Source organism: Gossypium hirsutum, chromosome A06 (genome assembly GCF_007990345.1).
Source record: "Gossypium hirsutum isolate 1008001.06 chromosome A06, Gossypium_hirsutum_v2.1, whole genome shotgun sequence".
Classification (NCBI taxonomy): domain Eukaryota; kingdom Viridiplantae; phylum Streptophyta; class Magnoliopsida; order Malvales; family Malvaceae; genus Gossypium; species Gossypium hirsutum.
This window is the reverse complement of record NC_053429.1, coordinates 95,010,483-95,018,475: the sequence shown is the minus strand read 5'-3', so window position 1 is coordinate 95,018,475 and position 7,993 is coordinate 95,010,483. Positions and strand designations below refer to the sequence as shown.

The following is a 7,993-nucleotide window of genomic DNA, read 5'->3' as shown; positions in this document are numbered from 1 at the left end:
AGTTGAATCAAGATTTCATGCTACTGTCTGTGGTGGTCAGGTGTGTCTCTTTACTGACTCTTAAGTGGGTACTGTTCATACCATGATAATTGTGGAAAACTAATTGAATGGTGATACTAAGATCACGGAGATGTAGTACGAGATGGATTATGTATGAGTAATGTAGAGTGAATTATGGTTGTATCTAAATGTCTAGAATGTATGATGTGAGATGTGTGTTCTCTTGGTTGTATATTGGTAGATTTAGATAATTGTGCTTAGTTTTTTTTTTATTCATAAAGAGTCTGTAAACTGAGCTTGTGCAAATTCGAGGCGCAAGTGCGGTAAGAGGTAGCCTTTATATGTATAGATTGCGCAAGAGTTGATGGGTGAGATCATACCAACACTAACGCATCGGATCCCATTAGAACTCTGTAGTTAAGTGTGCTTAGGTGAGAGTAGTACTAGGATGGGTGATCTCCTAGGAAGTCCTCGTGTTGCACTCTTCCCATTTTATTTCATATAATTTTTTTTAGTTGAATTTCCTAAACATCATTTAACTAATTAGTTATCTGCGTTTTGAAAAATAAATCATTTGAAACTTATTTGGTCGAGTTTGCATTCAAATTTGAGGCGCAAGTGCAATATGGGGTAGCCTTTATATAAACAGATTGCGCAAGAATTGACGGGTGTGATTATACCAGCACTAATGCACCAAATCCCATCAAAATTGGATGGGTGACCTCCTAGGAAGTCCTCATGTTTCACCCTTCCTATTTTACTTCATTTAAATTATTTTTTAGTTGCATTTTATAAACATTATTTAACTAATTAGTTATTTGCATTTTGGGAAATAAATCATTTGAAACATTATTTGGTCAAATTAATTGTAATTTGTATAAGTAGAATAAGCTTTATTTGTATTCGTGTAGTAATACTCGAGAACCGTGTCTAAAAAATTGAATTGGGTTGAGGGCGTTTCATGATGTCGTAGCCTCTGATCAGTTTCATGGCCTAGCCATGATCTTTCTCATGTACCCTTCCCTTTGTATGCCTTCCATTCCTCCATTTGTCATCCTATACCTTGATGCTCGAACACTGTAGTGTTCCCTCCGTAAGGCCTAGAGCTTCGTACATCATGGGTGTACTCAATAATATCGTATGGCAGTATATAAAAGAATCGTCCTCTTTCCCATTTTCCTTTCTTAACTTCACCTAAACCCGAAAATGTTTCTCTTACATGCATTACATGCATTTTATAACTAACACTATGGAATCATGTATACTGAACTAGGATGGCAAATACTTATAAACTCATGAAAGCATACAACATACTTTAGTAGTTTAGGTTTTGAGTAGATAAACTCACCTGATACTTTATCACTCAATCAGCTTAGTTTCTCCAAACACTACACCTTTCGTTCTCCTGCTAGCTAAGCATGACAACCAAATCATGGGTTACACTCAGGATCTTCAGTTTAAACTTAGTTTTCTAGAGACATGAAGAGCTCCTAAAAAGGTTCTAAAAACTCTTAACTTTGTTATTTAAATCTTACATACACCGAAGGGCTCAGAACCTTACCAGCTTACTAGATTTTCTATTTTTCCAACTTAACTCTCATGATCATCGCTCCATGCAGAGCTTCCATGACTATCTCTCCTTCATAGTAACCAAGGAAAAAGATGAAGAAGAGATGAAAATGAAACAAAATCGAGTTGAATCCTTGTAACAGCCCGTTCTGAGTCAAATCAGAATAGTGGTTTTGAGACCACAAATCTAAAGTTGAAATTATTATTTTATTACTATTTTAATGTTTACAACATAATTGACTGATTGTGTGAAAGTTTTGTTTCAGAAATTTTATCGTTTGGGTGGTTAATTTGATAAAAAGGACTAAATCGCGTAAAGTGAAAAATTGGAGTTCTATAAGCTAAAAAGGTTTATTAGCTATGAAATTAAACAGTTGATGGATTTCCCATTATATTAGTAAGTGGAAAATTATGGGTATTTTTTAAGTGATTTTTGTTTATTAATTAAAAGGTTCATATAGTAAATTTGTTAATAATTAAGATAAAATATGTTAAACAAAAAAAAGTGTAACACCCCTTACCCTTATTTGACGCTGGAACAGGGTACAAGGCTTACCAGACTTTTCACACAAACTTTCATACAATATTAAAGCATTTAAAACATACTTATAACAATGCATTATTTACATACGAACTTACATCGGTATAAAATATTATAATTGGAGCTAATCGTCAAACACTTTGTTTCTCCCCCAATCTAGGTCCGAACCTCGTTTTTCTTTATCTATAATAACAAATTTAACTCATTTAATACTCACATTATTCAAATTTATCCCAAAAATCATATTATGAAAAATTACATTTTTGCCCTTAACTTTTCAACTTTTTATATTTTAGTCCCTAGGCTCGTAAAATGAAATGTATTAATTTTTTTTGAAACCCAAGCCTAGATAAATCATTTTCATAATTATACCAACCAACATTTTCCACTTAATCACACTTTTACTACTTATTTTATTGCTTTTACAAATAAGTCCATTTTAACATTTTTACCGAAAATCACTTAGCAAAAGTTGTTTATCTAACACCAAACACGTAATAAACAAATATCTAACATCGGTAAAATTTTAAACTTTGACAATACTTCAAAATAGTCCTTGGAAAAGCCAGATTAGGTTACAAGGATTTCAAAAACATGAAAATCATTAAAAACGGGGCTAGAACGACTTACAATCAAGCTTGGAAGCTTGACAAACCCTAGCTATGTTCTCCCTTGAAAGGTTCAGCCAAAGGATGAAATTGAAGAAGATGGAGATGTTTTATTTAGTAAATTTTGTCTGTATTTGACAAATGACTAAAATGCCCTTCAGTTAAAACTTTAAAATTTTACCCTACCATGTCCATTTTAAAGTATAGTGGTCTAATTACCATTTAAGGACCTCCAATTTAAAATTTCATCGCAATTAGACACCTCTAGCTTCTAGAACACACATTTTGCACCTATTGCAATTTAGTCCTATTAGTCAAATTGGACACTCTATCGATAAAATTTCTTAACGAAATTTCACACAATCATTCAATCATACTGTAGACCTTAAAGGAACAATAAAATAAATATTTCTACTTTGGATTTGTGGTCTCGAAACCACTATTCTGACTTGACCCTAAAACGAGCTATTACAGATCTTGTGAAAGAGATACGAAAAAGATGTGCTAAAGAATTTATGGGAGATAAAGGTGATGACCCCAAAATGGTAGGAAAATGGTTATCATGCATTTGAAGAGTATTGAAGGACTTAAAGTGTACACCGGCGGACAGACTCTTGTGTCTCGTCTCCTTGCTTGAGGGGGAGGCGTATCAATGGTGGGAAACATTCACAAGTGTGACCCTTAAGAAGCTGATAGATTGGGAATTCTTTCTCGAGAAATTTAGGGAATGGTGTGTGAACAAAATGTATTTGGAGCAAATGAAAGAGTTTTTTTATCTTAAGCAAGGACGAATGTCGGTGATGAAATACAGATGAGAGTTCGTTAGACTCAATCATTATACAAAAGACATGTTCTAGACAGAGAAAGCATTTTATGATAAGTTCGAATGGGAACTAAGGAATGAAATTTGCGCCTTGGTTCTGACGGTTGAATGCTAGAGTTTAGCGGCTGTGATGACTAAGGCTCATAAGATAGAGATGATAGTTCAAGAGAATAGTACTTTTAATAAAGAAAGAACAAAACATGGATTTTCCAGTCCACCACCCTCATCAAAATTCAAGAGGCCAAAAGATAGAAACTTCTCGATGTCAAGAAGGGATTCGCAGCCTGTGAGTTTCACGCAAGATGGGATTGGTCCACAAGCTACCTTGGTGGCAAGTACAGGCAAATCTAGAGCGATGAGGAATTCAGTTTGTGACTATTATGGAAGAAATCATAGAGGGGAATGCTAGAGGCATACTGGAGCTTGTTTTGGGTGTGGGTCTCTAAAGCACCAATTTAGAGACTATCCCTCCAAGGTTGAGGTAACATCAGAAAAATCCTCGCGTAGGCCCTAAAATTTTTAGCATGAAGCGAGATCAACTGTGGCAACAAAGTGAAGATTAGTTCAAGTCCTTTATAAAAATAGGTTCACCGAACCAGGTTTGGAGTATACACCAGAGCATATGTGATGAAAGCTAAAGAAGATGTTGATTTGCCAAAAGTTATAATAGGTAATTTTTCTTTTCATGGAAACAACATTCATGCATTAATAGATCTGGGTCAACCTATTCTACATTTGTGCTCAAGTCATAGAAGTTTTAAGTATTAAAGTTTATTATTTTGAGACAAATGTATTAGTAACTAACCCTCTTGGTCAAAGTATGATAGTTAATAAAGTAATTAAGAATTTTCCATTGATTTGGCGACTACACCATTCGGGAGGATTTGTTGTTGTTAAGCTTTCATGAGTTTGATGCTATTCTCGTGTTAGATTGGTTGACCAGACATAATGTTGTAGTTGATTGTCAAGGTAGAGGTGTGTGCTTGTTAACTACAGAAGGTAAATAAGTATTGATGTATGGCGTATAGACCAATTTGGAGAGTAGAATAATTTATGTAGTATCCGCTAGAAACTTATTGGTTAAGGGCGCAAGCGCTTACTTGGCATACATTATGGATTCGTCTAAACTAAGAAGGGATACAAGTCAAGTTCCAATTGCGAAAGAGTTTCTTGATGTGTTTCCAGGGGAACTTCCATGTAACACCCCGAACCCGAGACCGTCACCAGAGTCGAACACGAGGTGTTAACAGACTTTTAAAAATTTTCCAGACACTGCCAATCTGCGTAATAGTCGCTTTAAAAATCATATCCTGAGTTTCACAACTCGAAAATTTGTTTCGTGATTTTTCCCTGAAACTAGACTCATATGCCCATCTACATAATTTTTTTTTGAATTTTTGGTCGGGCCAATTAGTACAGTTTATTAGTCAAAGTCTCCCATGTTACAGGGATCGACTACCCTGACCTTTGCGCATTACGACTTGGATATCTCCTTGTACAGGGCTCCAATACTGATACCGTTTGTTTCTAATGAAACTAGACTCAAAGGGGAATCCACACATATAAGGCATGACTTCTAATTATCTCTGGATAATTTATGGTGAATTATCAAAGTCGAAACAGGAGATCCAGAAACCGTTCTGGCCCTGTTTCACGAGAACTTTAATATCTCTTAATATACTGTCCATATGATTTTTTTGTTACTTTCATATGAAAATAGATTCATCAAGGTTCGATTACACAATTTATTCACTATTTAACTCCATTCCTACAAATTTTGTGATTTTTCAAATCCACACCACTGCTGCTGTCAGCATCTGTTTTCAAGGTAAACTTTACCTGTTCCGTGGTTACCATGGACCAACTAGGGATTCGTCATACATGGGTCCACATATGATCATATTTAGCCATTCCAATGGCTGATCATTTGCCCAACACTTCCATTCCAAACCATAGTCACATCATGAAACCATATAAACATACATAAACACAAATGGTCTAATGCCATACTCCACTTCTACAAGCCATTTTCGCATGGTTGTACACACATACATCACAAAAAGTACTTAAAACAACAAGGGGTAGTCCTATACATGCCATATCCAGAGTTCAACAAAAAGAGTACCAAAAGAGCTTTGATAGTGTGGATGACTTCGACTTCGTTGATCCCGAATCCGATAGCTAACGAACAAAATCTATAAAACAGAGAGCCAAAGCAACCGGGTAAGCAATTTAAGCTTAGTAAGTTTCAAGTAATGAAATCGGCTTTGACTAAAGTATTACATTCACATAGCTAACTGAATCACTTTATTGATACACATTCTCATAATCATACTTACTTCACACTTCATCAACATATATACACACAAGGTATTAACCTATCTAAAAGCCGAAAATTCGTTAGTCGATTGAACGAATATTATTTTAAACGAATCGACTTTTTTCGAAGCACATGCAAACATACCTTATCGTTTGGGTTTATCGAGCGTATTAATTGAATTTATTACAGCACAGAACGCTCACATTCAACCCAAGTTTCTTCAGAATTTAGCCGGATATAACCACAAGCTCAATTGCCTTCGGGTCTTAACCCGGGTATAGCAACTCGCACGAATGCCTTCGGGTCTTAGCCCGGATATATCAACTTGCACAATTGCCTTCGGGTCTTAGCCCGGATATATCAACTTGCACAAATGCCTTCGGGTTTTAGCCCGGATATATCAACTCGCACAAATGCCTTCGGGTTTTAGCCCGGATATATCAATTCGCACAAATGCCTTCGGGTTTTAGCCCGGATATATCAACTCGCACAAATGCCTTCGGGTTTTATCACAAATGCCTTCGGGTTTTAGCCCGGATATATCAACTCGCACAAATGCCTTCGGGTTTTAGCCCGGATATATCAACTCGCACAAATGCCTTCGGGTTTTAGCCCGGATATATCAATTGCTCATGCACACATATATCAATAATCTTAACACATTCATATCTTATTTTCGTTACTAAGGCTCAAACACAAATCATTTATTAAACCTTTCAAATTTCGGCTCAATAGCCACACACAAAGAGCATGATTTCAATTGGCTTTATAACATAGTCTCTATGCACATTCGACTATCCATCATAGTATGACTAATCATTTCAATATAATTCAAGTAGGGTCATTACTCGAAGACTTACCTCGGATGTGGTCGAGCGAGTTCGACAGCTATTCGATCACTTTTTCCTTTCCCTTATCCAACTGTGGTCCTCTAAGCTCTTGAGCTAATTCAAACAAATTTAACTCATTAAAGTCTCATTTTGCTAGCTTATGGCCGAATATGACAAGGAGTTTGATGGGTCATATGGCCACCTTTTAGCTCAAATACACAATGGTCATATGCATTTTTAATCACATCAAATGATTCAATACAATTCACTCGAACATCAAAAGAGAACCTCAAGGTACTTAGTCCATATACACATTAGACATTAGAGTCACATATGTACGAATTCACGAATCGAATTCGACATATTAGCTAATTTTCCCTTTAGCCGAATCTTCTAAGTCAAGATAAAGCCATCAACATGCTTACCTTTGGCCGAACATACACATCAACTTAGGTGCTCATTTATGTGGCCGAACACACACATGTCTATGTTAAGGCCGATTGCAACACTCAATACATTCTACAAGTATGGACACTTGCATTGACTAAACACCATTTCTATTATTTTTACTCCAAAGCCGAATGCCTCTCAAGCCCTAAGCTCATGATCCTTTCATCATTAAGCAAGTGTTATAGCACAACTAACATCCATTTTCAATTTGAACACCAACATAAAAATATTAAACATGAAAATCCATAGCCGAAACCTATACATGACATTACTCATTCCACCCATCGAAACAATATTTGTTCAAGACATCAAGCATTTTTATTTGGGTATTACATATATCAGCATTTAGAATTTATATTTTTAGCAAGATCAATTTCTTTCCCCAACACATTCTTCATCAAAACTTAAAGGAAGTAATCAAATTTCCTTCTTTAATAGCCATAGCCGAATGCTCCATCCATCCATCAAAGTTAAAAATTTAGCATGGTCTAAGTAAGAACCATGATAATTAACCTAAAACAAGCTAAAATTTCACAACTTTAACACAATATACTAACCTTATTAAGCATTCAAATGGCCGAAAGTTCTTTGCCCCTATTCCTTCCTTCAATTCGGCCAAGAAGACAAGGATGAAGCCTTTTTTTTTTTCATTTGCTTTCTTTTTATTCTTTTCTTTTATTCATTAAATCCCACAACCCAATATCAATTTCACAAATATAGTGCCCATCATCAACCCACCTTGGCCGGCCACTATAAGGAAATTGGGCAATTTGACATGCAAGTCCACCTTTGTGTTGACATGCACTAATAAGCCCTTTAAAATTAGCCTATCATATTTTACCATGTCTCATG

The 7,993-nt window shown here is 35.6% G+C and overlaps 1 pseudogene; it reads left to right on the top strand.

The window, feature by feature from the left end:
* The first annotated feature begins 366 nt into the window (after positions 1-366).
* LOC121231382 (uncharacterized) lies at positions 367-485 on the top strand (annotated as a pseudogene).
* Positions 486-7,993: the final 7,508 nt, after the last annotated feature.